The following is a 19,182-nucleotide window of genomic DNA, read 5'->3' as shown; positions in this document are numbered from 1 at the left end:
CCCTCTCTCTCTCTCTCTCACTAGCAACTCTAACAACTCTACAACACTGACAATTCGATCAATTCTCTCAACTCTACTCTCCGACGTCTCGATCAACTCTGACTCTCGCCACACACACACTTTTCAACTCGCATACTCTGACCTCTCGGTCATCCCCCCTTGAAACACGAAACCGTCCTTCTGCTCTAACGTTGTTTATTGTTTTTCTCACATCTCTGTAAGAACTAGATGACTTTAGTCACATAGGCGCTCTTAAATGTAAACGAACCACAGAAAGACGACGTACACGGTTTTTTCTAATTTCAACCGACCTCTAATTCAAATTACTTTACGATATTACAATAAAATATACTTAAACGGCCCCCTTATTGTTGAGGTTTATCTCGATAGAATAGAGAGGAACGCGCGGATGAATATGTAATAGAAACATATTTAAGTAAGTATAAGTAAAGTGTGCGCTAATCCAGATCCGCACTCTGGCAGCGTTACGTTACAACAAAGCTTCGAAGCCATGGGCCTATGGGTATTTATATAATTACGAAAACTGGCCTATCTATATCCCGCTGCACCATCTATGTATCCCATGTTCTTAGAAAAGGCTACGAGACTCAGAGGCCCTTCCTACGGATTTAGAGCTACAGCAATACTCAATGGCTTCGAGGACTAAGAAAACTAAACACTAGAGAAAACGTAGTTTTCCTACAAGTGAAAATCACTTCAACAGAGTCCACCAAAGTTCGTCACATTATATAATTGATTTCTTAATCATGTCTACTGTACTATATATGTATACATATCTACTGTAACCACTATAGCCTAACTCCTAACCTACCATTCCCCTTGTTTCATTCCAACGAAGGGGGCTGTGAACCTTTCGCAGGAATCGTCTCGTAAATTCGTTTCCATTCGCATCTTAATCGGAATTCTTATGGGAGCGGCACGTGCAACGTGTATGACGTGTTACGCCGCCGCGCCGCGCCGCGAATATTCTTAATTCTCATTCGTGAAGATTTCGCTGGGCACATAATACGCACACGTTGTCGCCAGATCGTGATTTAAGCGGACAGCTTTGGAAGTCGGGGATTCGCGGCGCCACAAGGAACGCTATTTATAAGAGATGGGAATGGCCGATGACAATACTGAAATTTCGTATGCCGCTCGAGCAACCATCGAAGTTTATTCGGAGCACGTGTTTTTCGTCAATGGTTACATTCTTTTATCGAGGTGTCGATTGATTGCGAATCGACTTGAGTCGCCTTTTCGGTTCGTTTTGGCGACGGTCGATGTCTTCGCACGCGAATGATCGAAGTTTTGTTTTCGAAGTACATGTAGAAATATCATTGGAGATTGTCGCCTCGATTTCGGATATTTGAAACATGTTTAGATTATGTACGAAAATTTTCTACTGTTTTAATTGTTTAAAGGTGTTCTTAAAGAGAATTTTGTTTTATTTTGTGGTCAATTAAGGAGCAACAAAATTGTGTAGTGTCATGTGGAATATTTCTTTGCAAACTGTACCGAAAGATCGCGTGAACTTGAAATTCTCCGTTTCCTTTCAGAAGTATATATTTACATCGAAGCACAAGATAAGTGGGTCATTTAGTGTTTGATCTCAACTTTAACATGCAAAACTGCAGTGTATTAAACTCCTAAATTATTTTGCAATTGTGTGATGCTTTGAAAATACGACGAAGATGATAGTTGTCCCAGCAGCTAATTGAGTTTGATGAAGTTCCAAGAAAACAAGCAAGATAATCAATTGCACCTAACAACTTCTAAAAGTACTTATTTATAGTTTGTTCTTACGAATAGCGAGGTTTTATTTTCTATCATTTCGAGTTGTGTGCAGAGGATGCAGTGATGAAACTCTAACGTATACATAGAAACAAATTTACCGAATGTTCAGCTAGAAAAATTGAAAAGTACAAATTAAATAATAACGAAAAAAAAAACCTAGAAACAAATTTCGACTCGCAGAAGTTAGACTTTGAATTCGCGTTGTACAAGCAAATTAACACGTCGAAATACCTGAGAAACAACTCGAAATAAAATGATTTGATTTCTAGAGATTTTCGAATTACCGAGATACGACCGTATTAGATAAGGAGCATCTAATTTCTAAAAAGAGATCGAGACGAAGAGGATGCAGTGGTCGACCGGTCGATCGAGGTCGAGCGGGCGCCAGGCCTCTGATGTTTCGAAAGTCATCTCGCTGTGAGTTTTTATTGCATAAAGGTGTAGGCTATGTAAAGGTCGTTCTACGGCGGCGAATTAGTCGAGGATGGTGAAAAAGAAGCGGGACCGTGCTCGGGAACGAAGATCGGTCCGGTACCGGTCACTATTGCCAATTTGTGTGGTCCCCGTTGCTTACCCGATGTAGGTGTGACCGCAACGAACATCGTGAACAGGCAGTTCCGAGCCTTCTGGGAAGGAGGAAGCCTGCCGCGGCCGCCGAAGAAAACGCGAAACCTGATGAACGTTCGATATTTTCGCTAGCCTTTCCCTTCGCCAATCGTAGATCGGGTAGATTCATTGAGATTTGAGAAATCGTTCGATTTGGTCGAGGCTTAGAACGTAAGAAGCATTCAGCGGTGTTCATTGACTATAGCTATGTCTAAGTTGTTAAACGACGAATTAACCTGTTGGTATTACCTGTAATCAATACTTTGGGCTTAATAATTTATTTATATATGGATTTTGCAATCCATAGAATCATTGCTACGAGGATCATTGATGACTGGTACTGGAATACCTATTGGCAAGTTGCCAGTGTCCAGCACATTGATGGAATTAATTAAATTATTCAATTAGGTTATTTAGCGAACCGAAAAGGAAACTCGCGTCAAATTAATTAATTTATTAATTAATTTATCCCTGGAACGAATTGCATTTCTTATTCAATTCGTTTTAACTATTTGTAAGAAACTTGTCAGAGATGCTCTTTGTTATTAGCTCGCAAGTAGGCCTTAACTATTTTGAAGTTGTTCGACCATCGTAACTTTATTTCTATACTTTTATTATTCAGTCCAATATTAGCAGGATACACATGAATAGCCATTTTTTTCACATTAATTTCAATTTTCAGCTTAAATAAAGAAACACAAGCATTACATATTCTATTTTACAAAACACTAAAAAAAATTCCGGCAAACGTGAATTAAAATTAATCAATTTGAGAAAGCAGAACGACGACTAATCACAGCTATTCGATATTTCCATAAATCGTTCGATGGGATTCTAGAAAAGCAGAAAGTCTGCAAGCAGAACCTTTTTGCAACGTTCAATGTCAAGGCTGATCAATCGTTGGAGCGTGGTCGAGGATCGTCACGACCCGCGTAATGGATCGTGGGAAAGACGGAGAGAGATGGTGGCTGTTGGCAAACAGCTTCCGACGATTTTCGTGCGGCCAGCGGTCCCCCGGGCAAAAACCAGACGTCCGTTCAACTTTACATCGCGCTCGAATTTTTTACCAGGCCGATTCATCGATCGGTAGTGCATCCCTCGTGGTCACGCTCGATTTCGTCGGGACTCCCTTCGTCCCTGTATTCTCCTCCCCTTCTCCACACCTAACCCCGAATCCCCCTTGTTCTGGTTCGGTCGGTGAGATGGTTCAAGGTCGGAATTCCGTGTGCACCTCGGCCCCAATTACGTGTCGAAGCATAAATTGGTTGGAGAAAACCAAACTGGTGTGCAAGTGCGCACCATTTCCACGAGGGCTCGTTATGGTAATCGTTGAAGGGTCACGCGTGCGTGATGATTCATTTTGATGAATCTATGTTTGGGACGTTGTGTGTGCGGATGATCGCGCGACGTTCCTCGGGAGGAAATTGATAAATTGTGGTCGTGCGTAGAATTTTACACTTGGGGGTTATCGCGAGTGAAACTCCAACGCATATCAGTTTCGTTTTAGTGTCGTTTTACCGCAATAATGCCATCGTGATGATCGTTTGTAATTATTGGAAAGAATAATAATAATTTTTAGTAATCACCATTTTAATGGTTAGAGACAAAGAAGCTTGTCGAACAAAATTTTCACAACGGGCTACTTTATTTTATCCTGCTCGAAGTATTGCACACGTGGCATCGAACACAAACTGAAATCGTATATCAAAGACGATGTTAACAGAATCCACGATCTGCTTAAGTTCGAGCAAAGAAACCAAAATAATTGACATGATACTTTAAGTATATCCACCTTCGTCGCTAGTAACCTCGCAGTTGTTGCAGCCTTAAATTTACATACGTAAAAAAGAAAAAATGTTCTTCTTCAAATTTTTTTTCTTCATAGGTAAATGCCGTATTGAACATCGAACGTATAAGATAGGTAGAAGCAACAAGCGCTTCTCATTAAAAGGAAGAAAGCTTCCTATTAAAAGGTCCAATAAAAATTTATAAAAACCATTCATCTCCTTCAAGGACACTGATTTACGATTTAAGCGTTATCAGTCAATGTCTCATCTTGCATTAAACATTACATTAACGCCTAATGTCTTCATAATGCTTAGAACGAGAGATTTTATTTTCCTATAAAAAGAACCACGTAACAAGTCACGTATAATAACCGAAAAAAGACGAGGAAATAAATTCTTAAGTGCGTGATATGAAACAGGTCGACGGAGGAAATTTCGTTTCGGAGGCAACTGCGATTTATCCACGGTGAGCAGCGTTCGACGTACCTTTATACAAACATATTACGTCGATATAGGATAAATTGCTTTATTCCCAGAAGCACTTATTGGCACTATTACCGCTAACGGAGCGCCTCCAGTACAAATCATTGCAATTTCCTGTGCTGTTTTTCAACGTCAGGCGTCGATGCGGGTCGTTTTTCCGACAAAACTCTTTAATGAACCGTTCTTCTCCGACTCCACACCAGCAAAACGTTCTGCAGCTCTATATTTTCTAGTTTAAAACTTATTGCTCCATACTTTCCCTTTCGATAGTCCTTTTGCGACGAGCCTCACAGAGAAAAGGGTTTTAATGCCCGACACGACACATCGCGTGAACCTATTCAACCACACACCGATTTTACCGATCAAGCGTCTTTCTACAATCCCTGACATCGAATTAACATCACTCGGTTAAGAACACTCGATATTTTCCACCTTTCCGGGAGAAGACAGAGAAGCGTGAGCGAATTTTGATAAAAAAGTTAATTAGTTATTGAGGTTTCTCCCTGTTGTCTTCGTTACAGCTCGTTACTTTCATATAGAAATTGAAATTATTACCTAGACAAATATGACTTAAAATATGATATTTGATACTATGCGAACGTTAATAGTTATGATTTAAATGTACAATGATATAATTTAAGGAGCGTGCTATTTCTTTTTTATTTTGTATACAGACGGAATTCATGATCACGAAGTTTGGAATTCCATCATATTTCAAATAAAATACACGTTACTTGATAAGAAAATAAAATGCGAGAAACAGAGAACGTTAGACAGTTGCTTAAAATGCGAAGCTTAAAATAACATCTTTGCAAAAAAGTTTATACGCCATTAAATTGTGATATTGAATTCTAATTACTATGTAATTAAATATCATACTTATCGTTATTATTTATTTATCATACTTAGCCTACGCCTATCGGCTTAGGAAATTAAATAATTATATATAATAACTGTATTCAACAGAGAGACGGAGAGAGTATAACTCCGATCTATAGCTCATAACTCAACACAAATCTTCTTTTCAAACACCCTTAACCCCATCCCATTTCTACAGCAATCGTGCGGCAAAACACACAGTTCGTTTCCCGGTAGGCGTTTATAAAGCGTGTACACGCCATTTAGGAGTCGTTTCGCGGAGCGGACACGCGATATGCCATCAAAAGAAGCAAAAATTAGAAAGCGGAAATTGCTGTCCCCCGCGAAAATGTTCATCGGCGCGACGAACAGGCCATGGTCTAAGTGATTAGCGATAGGTAATTATTGTAATACATGACATTCCAGACGACCATTGATCCGACCGATCTGGAAACGAAAGGAGCCGTGATTCTGCTTCCGTTTCTGCCGGCATTATGAATTTTTCTCGCCGCTTAATAACACAGCTAGCGTCTCGAGGCGACATGCGTTTAGCCGTGGCTGCAAACGCATCGATCTTAAGAGTCCGTGCCGATTCTCCATGCTGCGTGCGAAGAAGAGCAAAAGGTGGAGGAGGAGGAAGAGAAGGAGAAGGAGCAGGAGGATGCCTCGTCGAAGAAGTCTAAGGAAGCGAAGAAACAAAGTTGTACGTGGACAAAAAGCTCGCTCTCTCGCACCGTGGCCGCTAAACACCGGGGCAAATGGAAAGAATCGCCTGGAGTGAGAAGCGAGTTCTCCCCTCGTCGTTGAACGTTCGAGAGCCCTGAGGTAGCTGGGAGGTCTCTCTTCCTCCTACCATCTCCTTTATCCTCTGCCACACTCGGTGCTCGCTTCTCAACCTCGTCCTTCGTCGTTGCACCTGAAATAATGATAACCGTAATGATTACGAGGAGGAAGAGAACCATGCCGCGGATGATCACGAGGAGAAGGAGAACAACGAAGCCGGTCGGAATTATTAGTTAGGTTTCCCGGTATCGAGGAAGCATGCCGACGCAACGAGTACACACCGGTCCCTACTCTCTCCTCCTTCTCTTTCTTCTTCCTTCTTCTGCTGTCGCGTCTGCTGCTTCGCCGTTCTTCGCTGCTCTCTTCCCCCGAAGCTAGTAGTCCTCTGTCCTCTGGCTGGCGGCGTGTATCGGCACGCTGGAAACGAGTGTCATCGGGTGTACGCCGGCTGCGCGGATCGGCAATGACGCCCCGTAAAAACGGCCTCGAAAAAAGCGCTAATGCCGGCGGATTCCTGAAGGAGGGTTCGCTTCTTGCCGGGGGAGCCGGCTACGCACCGGAGACGGTTACGAAACTGGTATATCATCACGGCATTCTTTCCGTGGCCAGAGCGACGATGAGAGCAGAGGAGGCGACGACGACGTAGACGAGGACGATGACGACGACGAGGAAAAGGAAAAGGAGCAGGAGGACGAGAAAGAGGAGAAGGAGGAGGAAGAGGAGGAGGAGGAGGACGCCGACGAACGTAAATTTCTGTACTTCTTTATGCCCGGCGGACGTTTAAAATCCACTTTAGCTTCTCCGCCGTCTCACAATGGGACCACCCAGCACTACGAGCATTCACGACCTTTCCTCTGGCTTCGATATTAAAACCGAACGTTATAACGATGACGCCCGATGCCTCGGGAGAATTGAAGAGGAAGGGCAGAATCGAGAGAAGGGATAAGAAATAGCTAACGGAGGGATCAAGCCAGCCAAGGGGTGGAGAGATATTAATTGGCCGATTGCTTTATAAATAATGCGCTATTAACGTTCTCGGGCGGAAAAACCGTTCCTGAAATAGCATCGGTGATTTGTAAAATTACCGGAAAGGGAATGTTACGTAGGTATAAGACCTGGGCTGTGGTATCGATGCCATAAAGCTTCGTACTTAAGAAGGATAGAGATAGGCCGCAGTCGCCTCTGGTCCCAACGACGATCATCGTGACACCGTGCACGCAGTAAATACGGATTTCTGTTCGATTTATAATCGTCGAAAGCCGCAAGTGCCAGCGATTCGACCTTGAAACGATCCAATCCGATCGTGTGCCGGCGCGGATTTTCCATAGTGGTGCTCGCACCCCACTCGCGCATGCTCTAAAAAAGGAGATAACGTGCTTTTAATGCGCGTAGCCCGCTCCTCAACGATAAAATCCATGCCCTCTCTCTCCCCTACACCTTCCTTCCGACACATTTTACGGGTGTTCCTGTTAGACGCGTGTCCGGATTACTTATATACTGCCGCCACTCGCCGCCGCGGTTTATTACAAGATCGTAATGCGAGCTTAATTATCCGCGCGGACCCGCTCTAATGAGGGGAATCAATCTTGAGAGGCGCGGCATTCATCTTCGTTCCACGCGTCCCCGGAATCGTCCTCTTCACCGTCGCTGCCTTCATTCAGCAGGGTCATTCATGCTGAGCTCTCTCACGTCCTTGATACCCGGCGTCGAGCCTGGCTAACCCTTCACCGAGACGACCAGTTGCGTTTAGATGATGTTCGCGTGGCGATTGTTTGCCCAGTCTTTATGCGTTTCTTTGCCGTTTCTGATAAGTCTACTTTATTAACTTCTTAAATCACGGTTTGTTAATGCGACATTATATTCGACTTTAATGGAAATGGTAGTTAAGGAGATCTTATTTATTAAATACTGGTTTACTGTTATGGAATCAATTTAAGATCTGACTATGGTGCTTTTGGTGATTCGGATTAAGACGTGCTTTGTTTTGTGCTGAATATGTTTACAGCTGGCTACTGTAGTAAAAATTATCTAATGACAGTACGGATTGATATATAATTAGATAACTTTATGTACATTTGATGCTAGACGACAGTATTTTATTTAGTTAGCAAGACTGAAATTTTGATACTGTTTATTACTATTTAAACACTTTTTGTTTCACTTTTTATTTTAAGTTTTTCAGAAACTTTGAAATTATGCAGCATTCTCAAACTACAATGACATACTTATATTATATATACTTACTCTCTATTTTTTAAATAATTGAAAAGCTTTCTTTTTAAATGATCTCCAATTTTACATGGTATGATTCGGTATTAACGTATTACAAATTTTCCCGTATATTATTCTACCTACACGCGATAAAAACTCCATACGCCCAGACAAATTAAAAAGACCACGTCCTTCGATTCTGACTCATCTCGAGCCATAAAACGGCACTAAATTACTCCGGGCAACATGGAAGGCCGTCAACCGAAGCAGCGCAGTCTTTCGTAACAAGCGCAAAAAGAGTTCGGATCACGATCGACATTGTACGCTCGCAATCTTTGCCAAAAAAGGCTCGACGTCGTTTCACCAGCCGGAAATCGTGCGGGCTTTCGATAAATAATCCACAATACGTACTTTCGAACGTTGTTCCGTCACCAAGATACCTGACTTCCGAGGTAATATTGTCGTAGTGTACACAGTTGTCATCCTCGAAACCGTTGTCGCGAAAAGAGGCTATCCACGGTCGCGAAACTGATCCGGTTAACCTTCGTCGATGGATATTCTTGCAATATGCAAGCGTGGCGACGTAGGTCAGAATACGTCAAGGGTCAAATGTAAGAAAAAAGAACAAAAAACAAAAAGAGTAAGAAGTATTGAATCAGGAAGTTACAGGAAGAGAAAGGCGAAAATATTACAAGGATGTTTTAGTTGAATAACTTTTTAAGCAGAAAACGTGAATGAAAAAAGATGAAAAAATATATATTGATCAAATTCAAGATCCAAATCTATTTTCTTCTTTTAAAATACTATGTCCTTTAAACGAGAGTTGTATCTCGCAGGACCTGAACCATTTCGTAACCGTTTCAAACGGATAACGTTGTTGTCGAAATCTACGTTCATTCTCACTTTCACCACGATGAAGAGCATCCTTAGCACCATTATCTATCGGGTCTCGATATTCTTTTGTTCTTTCAATTCTCGAAACGTTCGGGAAGCTCAATAATAATCATTATCTTTTTTATAAGCTTTTAATGCAGGTAACTACGACATTCAATGTAAAGAATATAAAAGTAAAAACATTAAAAAATAACAAGTACATGAAGAAGATGGGTAAGAATAAACATCTTTACGACATCAAATTGCTACAACGAGTAAAACACGACCGAGGATGTCTACGTGGTTTCAGTCGTAACGACGCGACGTCCTTGCACTTTCCCATACAGAGGTCGTTTTATAGAAGCGCGACTCTATTCGAGATAGAGCGGCCGTTATGCTTTCGTTCAGCAGCAACATGCACCGTCCGGCGTTATGGTTCACCAGCAAAGCGTCTCGCCGGCTCGTATCCCAGGTGACCATTCTTACAGCCGACTGATGTCTACATTTTGTAATAGAGGCACGTCGAGCGGCACGACTGTAATTTCGAATATGCGTGTAAACAGTTTCCAAGCTTGCTCGTTTGTTCGATGCAAAACTAAATGTGGAATTCTATTACACGCTTCTGATTTGTGATTTGGAATGTTTCAAATTTTTAACGAATGTTTATTTCTTACTTAAATAACATCGTGTCAGATTTACTGCATAAGTTCTACCCATCTTTCTATTTATATAGGATATTCCAGGATTTAAGAGTCAAATTTTGTCTGTATATTCTATGGACACTATTAAATAAAAAATGTTATGTAATATGTTTACCAGTTAAAACTTTCGTAAAAAATTGCAATAAAAATTCAATTCACTTCTTTGGACTTTTATATGTGGATAACTTTGAAGAAAAAAATGAGATAAAAATGAGAAAAAAAGAGATAAATGAAGAAAAATATACTAAGCAGGCATTGTTTTTGATACAAGGAATTGATTGGTATACTGAGACAATATCAAAATGTGCTTCGTAGAGTAATTAATTCAATCCAATTCTTTTTACCGCTGTCGGTTAACAGTTAACGATTATATCGATTGTAAACCTATTTTCGTCTTATATCTTAGTAATTGCAACTTTCTTCCTTTATATTTCTTATCTAGAATGAGAGCTAAAATTAATTCATTTTTTCCTTATTCTTCAGTCTCTAATTGACTTTCTACCGTGCGCATTTAACGCGAACGTTAGTTACGTGATATTTTATCAGTGAAGCCGGTAAACATTCTTTATTCGAACAATGACTCCTCTCGTTCGTTTCGCGAAAGCCAGAAGCGCGAAACATTATGCAACTCGTAACTAACGTCGCGCACGTTCTAGGCACTTGTGTCCTGAAAACGGGCGCAGGTATAAGCACATTCCACGGTGTTACAGCATGGCGAACTTACACAGAAGGGAAAAAGAATGTAGCTGTGCGCTCTGTCGTTACCCATTTCCTAGTGTCGTCGTAAGCTTACTTCACGATTGACGCAAGAAAGTACTTAACTTATGCGCAGTGGCATTGGCGCATGCGCAGTCGCTGGAGAGCTTACGTATACGCATGCGTAATACACTTCTGGCGCGTCGCGCATCTTATTTTTACTTGAACCAAGGATTATTCATTATTTCGCGACATTACCTCCTCGTTGCAGGTTTTGCGCCAGCGAATAAAACAGAGTAAATCTACCTGCACCGTCATTTTACCAGAGTTCTGTGTGAAAGTTTAACGCGCGCCATTGATTATACCAGCCGCTTATTTGACAAATTGGTTTTCTACGCAAAAACGAATAGTAAGGAAGATTGATGAAATTATACAAGATAATCATCAATTAATTGCTTTGGCATTAAAACTTTAAAAAGTGGGGTTAGGCACTTTTGCCTATGAACAGTTCATACGTAAATATCTAAGTAGCAATTTCTAACTACATTTATCTGTGTTCCCTGTAATTTCATAGTGAAGGGAAAGAAATTGGCGGGTGGGAAAAACCGAAGGCAGGTTTATCGGAACTGAAAAACAGCGAAACGAGAATACAACAGTCGTGAAGCTGAACGATCATTACGTAAAAGTCAAACAGAGTCATTACCTCGTAATTCGAGGGTCTTACGTATTATCGAAAGAAACTTGGTACGGAATAAAGTAGCGTAAATTTTGTAGATAAAATCGAAATTTACTGTGTCTCTGTCTGTTTGTTCGTTTCTTTGCTGATCGTCGCCGTTTCTCGTCGATAATATGGAATTGTTGGTCGATAACAGTACGTACGCTTCGATTATTTGTTCCTATTTCCTTCTATAGGACTAACGGAGGAAAAATGCGCTTGCAATAAATTCTGTGGCGGCTGATAGCGACAATCGGCCGACAATGCATCGGCACGCATTGATCGTGGAATTGTGTCACAAGCGCCATGTTCCATCGACGCGTAACTTGCCCATTGTATCCACGGGGACGAATAGGTGATAAAAATCTTAGTGGCAGACACGAAGGATTTATATCTGTCTATACGCAGGTGCTGCACAAATGTATTTTCATGTTACGTGGATTTAACTGCGCAAACATAACCTATTCTATGTTGAAAACATTGTTCAGATAGCAATCTCTTTTGATATTAAAATTGATAGAAGTGAATTTGTCAAGAAGCCCTGAGATGATAAAAATCTGAGTCTAAATGGTCTTACAAGCGCTTAAATCGATTCCATAATATTGTAGCGCCATATGAAGCCGAAGTCAATTCACTTTAAACCTCTGTCTGGTGTATCAATATCTTCGATATATATGAAGTAATTTAAATTATTTTTTTGCAATACACATCAGGTTTATATCAGTATAGATAATAACGTATGAAACTCTGTGATTCAGTATCTCGTGGTTTTTTTTAAATGCAAATCTAAATTTCGCAAATATCGTATGGTACAGATATCAGAGAATTTTCTATGTTATCTGAAATCTTTGCTCTTTTAAAAGCACTCGTATCAATAAAAGCAATCTCACCACACAAATTGCCTCTTCACGAAATATCGATTTCACGGTGTTAACTTAAAAGATGTAGAACGTAAGAAACACATTTGCAGCGACAATTTTCAAGCACGACTGCAGTGCTACCGGTTATCGTGCACCGATATGGTATAAATCGCGCAATGAGTTATCGAGCGATGTCGGGAAATGGCGTGAAATGTAGGTTGCAATATTGTACGAACCGCGTGTCGACCATATCGTGCACGGTGTCAAAACAAATCGGGTACTTTTACCAGGTAACGCAGTCATTAAAGACATAACTTATTCCTCGATCGTGCGTCCCTTTGGCGCTGATTTGCACGATCGAATCGTCGTATACACGCCGGATAGATTTATTTCCACCGCGATCGGTCGACTGTCGGTTTCTTGAATTATGTCTGGGCACGCTCGCCTATGTTCGATCCGCGCAGAAGCGTCGTGAATATCTCGCGAAACTAAATTCGACCGAGGAATTTATGTAATCTAATATACTTAATTGTACATAATGTCGCAGCATATTGATTTGAAGTTTATATACAATGAATTTAAATAATGAAGTATAAATGTATAACTAATTAATCCTTAAAAGTTACGAAGGAAAATTAACGCTATCATGACTGAATTTTGACTCTGGTAGATTTCATTTATTCTTCTAGAATTATTTCATTTCATTTTTTTAAAAATAAATAAACATGTATTTGTTTTGTATCAAAGTAACGTAATTAAATGTTTTATAGCGACACTACATTTAGCACAATAAAGGAGTTATATATTGCCTTGATGAATTTCTTTTTGTTTGACTCAACGATAAAAAATCTGTAAAATTATTCCCCACTGAACGCAGAATATAGAAAGAAAGAATATATTTCCTTTTGAATATTTAATGTATGTCCGTGTTACGTACGGATTCAAAAGGTTAACCACGAATCATTTTAGTTCCGGGAACGGAGAACTAGACGAGAGAGAAATTTATTTCAGCTTCTGCTATGCAAATATTTATTTCGATACAGAGTTTCAACCACGAAATATATACGAGACTCGCATATCAGGTACATAAATTAAGTATATTTTTTAATACATAAATTCTCTTAATTAAAGCATTGTATTTTAATTAAAGCATTGTATCATTATATTTTTTTGATAAAAAACATACTCAAGTATATGAGTAATCTTGTGAATATTCACTATCTCGTGATCATTTTACGGATTAGACAACAATGTAATTGATAAAAGAATTCAGTGATTCTGATATAAATGGATCAAAGTAAAACAAAACCCTCGACGAGAACCAATTTTGAGGAGAACGAGGAGAAAAAAACGTACACGCATTTGTGGTACTGTGAAAACGGGTAAAACGACTGGAGATTGCCGAGCAACTGCCGCCATCGGTGCTATTGAAGGCTCTAAAATGTTACTCTGATGACTTAACTGGAAACTCTAAAACCAGTTCCCAATAACCTTTTGCGGTGAGTCGAGCGACGCGACAAAGCAGAGAAAAACGCGCGGCTGCGTCGGATAAAGCACAGAGGCCGTGTATTTATTGCCGCATGAAACGTAATACGGGATGCATTATTAAGATTGCGCCGACGCAGAAATGAAATATTCAGTTCCGTCGATGTGATCCTTCTGATTCTGTTTGTTGCGAGCCTGCGAGCAGATTTATCATCATCTTTCGTGGATTATGTAAAAAATTGCTTGACTACCTTACTTTCATAAAGAAGAATTTAAATTATTAAGATTTCTCGTATCATTTTTAAACTTTCGATGTCATTTAAATTTGAATCCTGCTGCGTGCCTTGAATTTTTGAATTTCACTCTTGCTTTCATTTTAGTAAACGAGAAAGATTCGTGCTATTTTAAGAAAATATTTAAAATAATAACTAAACTGGATATAATTTAAGATAACCATAATAATAAGTTTTCTATATTCTGTTGACAAATTTGCGAGATATTTTTCAATGTTAAAGAAATACAAACTGGCTCGAAAATAGTAGAAAAAACGCAGTGGAATTAATTGCGCGTAAGTAATACATGCAAGGTGAGTTCATTCCTTTTGTAACTATTAAAGCGGTTCTGAGAAATCAGCTGTTTCTACTAGCTCCTTAATTTGTATTTTTATTATCAGAAGAAACGTTGAAAATGAGAAAATGAGTCAAGTGTTTGCATTTGCACGCTTGCACTTCGCTTAGAAAGTGACGGTTGCGCCGTTTTGTTGTCTTTTAGTGTTCTTCGCGATAGTTGATTCAAGACCAGCAAGAGAAACACTAGAAGGAATTTGTAGCGTTAAAAAGTTAAAGTGGAACGTTCCGAAGAAATTGCGCTGCAGTAGTTCTGTGTGCAAGTACTATGTATTAAAAATGATGTATTTGATATAAAAGCTGAGTAATACAAATAGCGCCGACTATTTATAACTAATGGGAAATGGTTAGGATCGATAAAACAATCGATATAAAAATGAACGTTTCAGTACCTGAATCGATGAGCGGTTCTACACAATTTCTGAAGTCGTTAAGAGACACGTAATTATTTCCACCCAAGGAATGTGTAAAAATGATATACATGTTACATATATTAAATGATATACATATCTGGTGATGATTCACATAATAGTATTTAAGGTAGCGAAATTTATGGCCACAGCAGGATCATCATTATACACCACCTAACAGGACGATTCGTTCAAGTGGAACAACATTGTAGCCAATCTCTCGTAGCATGCAAGTTACCCCGTACAGAGAAGGTTGAAGGTCAGCCTTTCAAAGAAAAGTAAATTGCACGACAGTGTCGTTTTCTAAAGCTACAGAAATGCCAGTGCTTTCAATACTTTGCATAGGTCAAGGATCGTGTCCCATGTAAAACATTTAGATTCCGCTGTTTCGAGCTACAATCTGCATTTTTAATTGTTCTTACGTCGTTTATATCCTTTCCTCTACGTTTCTCTAAATTTTTTATTATTCCTCCTATGCGAACTTCGAATATTACAGCAACAGTACAAGTGCATACAAGTAATAACATTATTGGCTTGGTTTCATATGAAACAATAAGAATAGCGATTCATCGTCTGTTTTACGATCTTAGAGTTTCTATTCCGCAGAACTAGATAGACGAAAAAACGCAGGCGAAAAGATAAAATTTGATAATATTAAGCAACAAATAATGCGACAGATTATTGGAAACGAACGACTGTGCCGATATTACGTTCATATTTGTGAATTCGTGAAATAGAATTCAAGGTTGTTAGACCGAGCAAAAGTATGAAATATTAGTAACGCAACTTTACAATTACATTAATTTACGCAAATACACCGCTTACAAGCACCTGAACACGCCTCTACCATATTCAAAACAATGAATTTGCAAAAGTGGCTACGTAATACTGCAACAATAGATTACGACATGCAAAGTCTTTATCTTAACGAAATCGACCTTGTGCAAGAATTAGCGCGAAAGAACGAACAACCTGGCATATTTCACGCGGACACGAGCATCTGCATGAAACACCGAACATTGTAAAATTCCATCAAAGTGTAAGTGACGACCACACTTTTAATATTATGCGAAGAAAAAATCATTCTTCGATGAAAACGGGGAAAAGAAATGGATGAAAAATCGCGAACAGATATATCGTTTCAGCACTCGGTTACATCCAGAGTAACGGAAAATATCAAGAACGTGATTAATAAGCTAGCGTGCACGTTTCGGTGAAGAGTCTGGCACCGGGTCAAGTATACACGCGAGGCCGTTGAGAGAAAGGGAGAAAGAGGGAAGAAGATTCCGCGATGCAAAGTCATAGGTTAAGCATTGTGGTGTGTACACACGGTAGAAACACAACTACCACGAGCGCAAGGGTGAAAGTTTACCCTGACAGTCGATTCTCTCTCGCACGTGGTCATGCGATTCACCATAAGCGTCGATATAACTTTCCGAGGATGCGCCTTCGGGCTAGTTTCTATGCGGGATGCAGCTGTTTCTACGCGTCCAGCTCATTGAATCGCAGGCCCGATGCTTTCGAAATAAACAGCAAACATCGAAGGCAGAATAACTTCGAAAAGTATGCATTATACATATACTATTTTGTAATTTTTTATAGCTTAAATATATTTATAACTTAAATCTGTTAATGCCAGATTAATTCTATAACACTGAACTGCTATTTCTTGTTGTAATATCTATTTTTATAGTCTTGTAAAAAGCGAACGTGTAACTATAACATATGAGAAATCCTTAATAGCTAAAAGTATAGTTTATTAAATTTAGTAAAAAACATTTGGAAAAAGCGGGAGATTAATTTTATTCCGTCAGTCTTGATGAAATCCAATGTTACATTCGGACGAATATCCATTTTGAAGTACAAACTAACAGGTTCTGACTCGGCTAGTATCTAATTACTCACTTTGTAACTAATGGCTAAGGTTATCTTTATCCCACCAAATACTAATGCCACGTTTAAAAATCTCACTCGAAATAGAGAGGATTTATCATAACAGCGTCTATTGCGTATTATGTGTTATATTCTGTACTCTTAAACTTCTTACTGTTATAAGTAAACCGACGCATTTAAGAATAACATCTATACAAATAAGATAGTATTCATCGCTTAAATTTTGTATTTCTTATTTAAATCACACGTGAACCCACTGCTAATATTAACTATCTTTCAAAATGCTCGAAGAACTGATAGGTACGCTTAAACGAATAATATGAAAATTCATAAGCAAATCATGCCCGAGGATCTTCGCGTAAATCTCTTCAATTAAAGAGGCCACGTCGTGACTCTCCGGCAAGCAGGATAAAATCATCTCGTTTTCCCACAAACTCCGAACTTTCCCAGAGGAGCACACACCGACAGCTATATACCGATCGCTATCGATCGGCCATCGTACGAGATCTAATCACGTTCTAACAATCACAGGTCTCGGCTCTCGTCGGACTGGTCGAAAGCACACCTGCGGCCTCGTCATTGTGTGGAAATGATTACGCGGAAGACACCTGGTATTCCTGCGTCACATGATGCGCCGCCAGTAAACAGTGCGCCATAGATGTCGCGCGTACGTGGTCCTGGAATGTGGTTCTCGGCGTCGAGTCGACGCTGCTGCCAAACGTTTTATCGGTTAATTACTGGAGGTGCCTAATTAATTAAGTGCCATCGTCCTCGCAGCACATTTGCTTAATTGCACCGCTCACTCTCCCGGTTAACGAACGTTTTCTACACGATTTCTTAATCACTCGCTAAATCTTGCGAACTAAGACGTACGTTTTTACTTCAGTAGGATGTCATGTCTCTTCCCATGTCTGACCTTGATTAATAATTTTTTTCTTTCATACTTCAATCTATTTATTATTTATATGTTACGCTATTGTTTCGTAGTCCTAGTTTTAATAGAATAGTTTCAAACTTTCTAGATCATGGCTACACTGTGTATTAATGTTCTTGGATGCTCTGATTTTGTCGAAGTCGATACCAAGTCCATAGGAATAAGGGTAATAACAAGAAGTTGGCAGGTTTTGATCCTAGCAGTTGCCAAATATTATATCTGTGATTTATGTTATGAAACCTTTTTCCTCTTTGTTCTTTACTTTTATTTTTTACTAATTTCTATCATTTTTTACTCGACTCCAAGTTTAACTCACAAGCTCAAGTAACGTCTGAAGGTTTGCCTTATACAACTTGGTCTTCCTCCAATGGCTCGTAAAGCATAGTTATTCGAATGTTTTTGCGAACCGCTGTACACTGCAACAACTCTTTTTGGTTGCGATAGTTTCAATCTTTTATATACAGATCATTAGGCCTAGTCATGCATAAACGATAATAGACACATTACAGTAAGTATACGTACGTACGCTTTCAACAATTGATTACTCACTTTGCGCGGGCGTATATACGCTCTCCGTAACGAGGTGATTAAAACCAAACAACTCTAAAGTTCGTTTTGCTTTTACATAATTTCTCCTCCGCTGATCCAATCGAACGTTTACAACTTAACTTCCCAGCAACCACTCACACTCTTTCCTTTAATTCACGCAGCCAGTCGGCCATGCATCAGTGTCTCATAGAGGCGCGTTTAATTTAAACGCGTTCGTCGCGATTAATACTCGATCGTCCCTAGGGGACTCCTAGCTTGTGTTTCGAATGCTGCGCGCAGATGTATCGGCAAGCGATTCGAGCAAAAAGAAAGGAAACGCGAAACGGTCCGTGCTCTGGGATACGTGCGCGGATACGTACCGCACGACGGCTTCGGTTTTAATCTTACTTATACCGGGATTCGATAGAATTAATGGCCACGCCTCGTAGCAGGCGCAATCCCTCGATTTCCGGGACCACGGCCCCGGAAAGGATTCTTCCTACGTGTTGGAGGCAGGGCCGACGCACTCGTGACCACTGGATATATTCAGGTTGGAATGTACATGAGAAGGCAAATAGCAGATGGCGATCGCGATCGTCCATGAGGAAGGGGAACGGTTCTCGTTAGGGTAGGACGAAAAGTCGACGGTGAGGTCCATGAGGTTAAGCACAAAGTTAATTAACGTTTTACGAATTCATTTAAGAACTTTGATTCGTTAGATGCGTCCTTCTGGTCCATTTTATTATGTCTTACTGTTTGCATAAAGCATTTTTGCTCGATTATGCTCGTAAGGAAGACTGGCAAGGTTTGGCTGTTAAGTCCTGGAACATCTTGTACATAACATCTTTTATGTTGTTGAATCTTAATTTTAATAAAGTAGATTCGCATAAAGTATTCATTCGTAATAAATTTGTTTTAATAGTATCGATCACAGTT

This window comes from Bombus impatiens, unplaced genomic scaffold (assembly GCF_000188095.3).
Source record: "Bombus impatiens unplaced genomic scaffold, BIMP_2.2 scf_0712, whole genome shotgun sequence".
NCBI classification, from domain to species: Eukaryota; Metazoa; Arthropoda; class Insecta; order Hymenoptera; family Apidae; genus Bombus; species Bombus impatiens.
Note: the sequence above shows the minus strand (reverse complement) of the source record.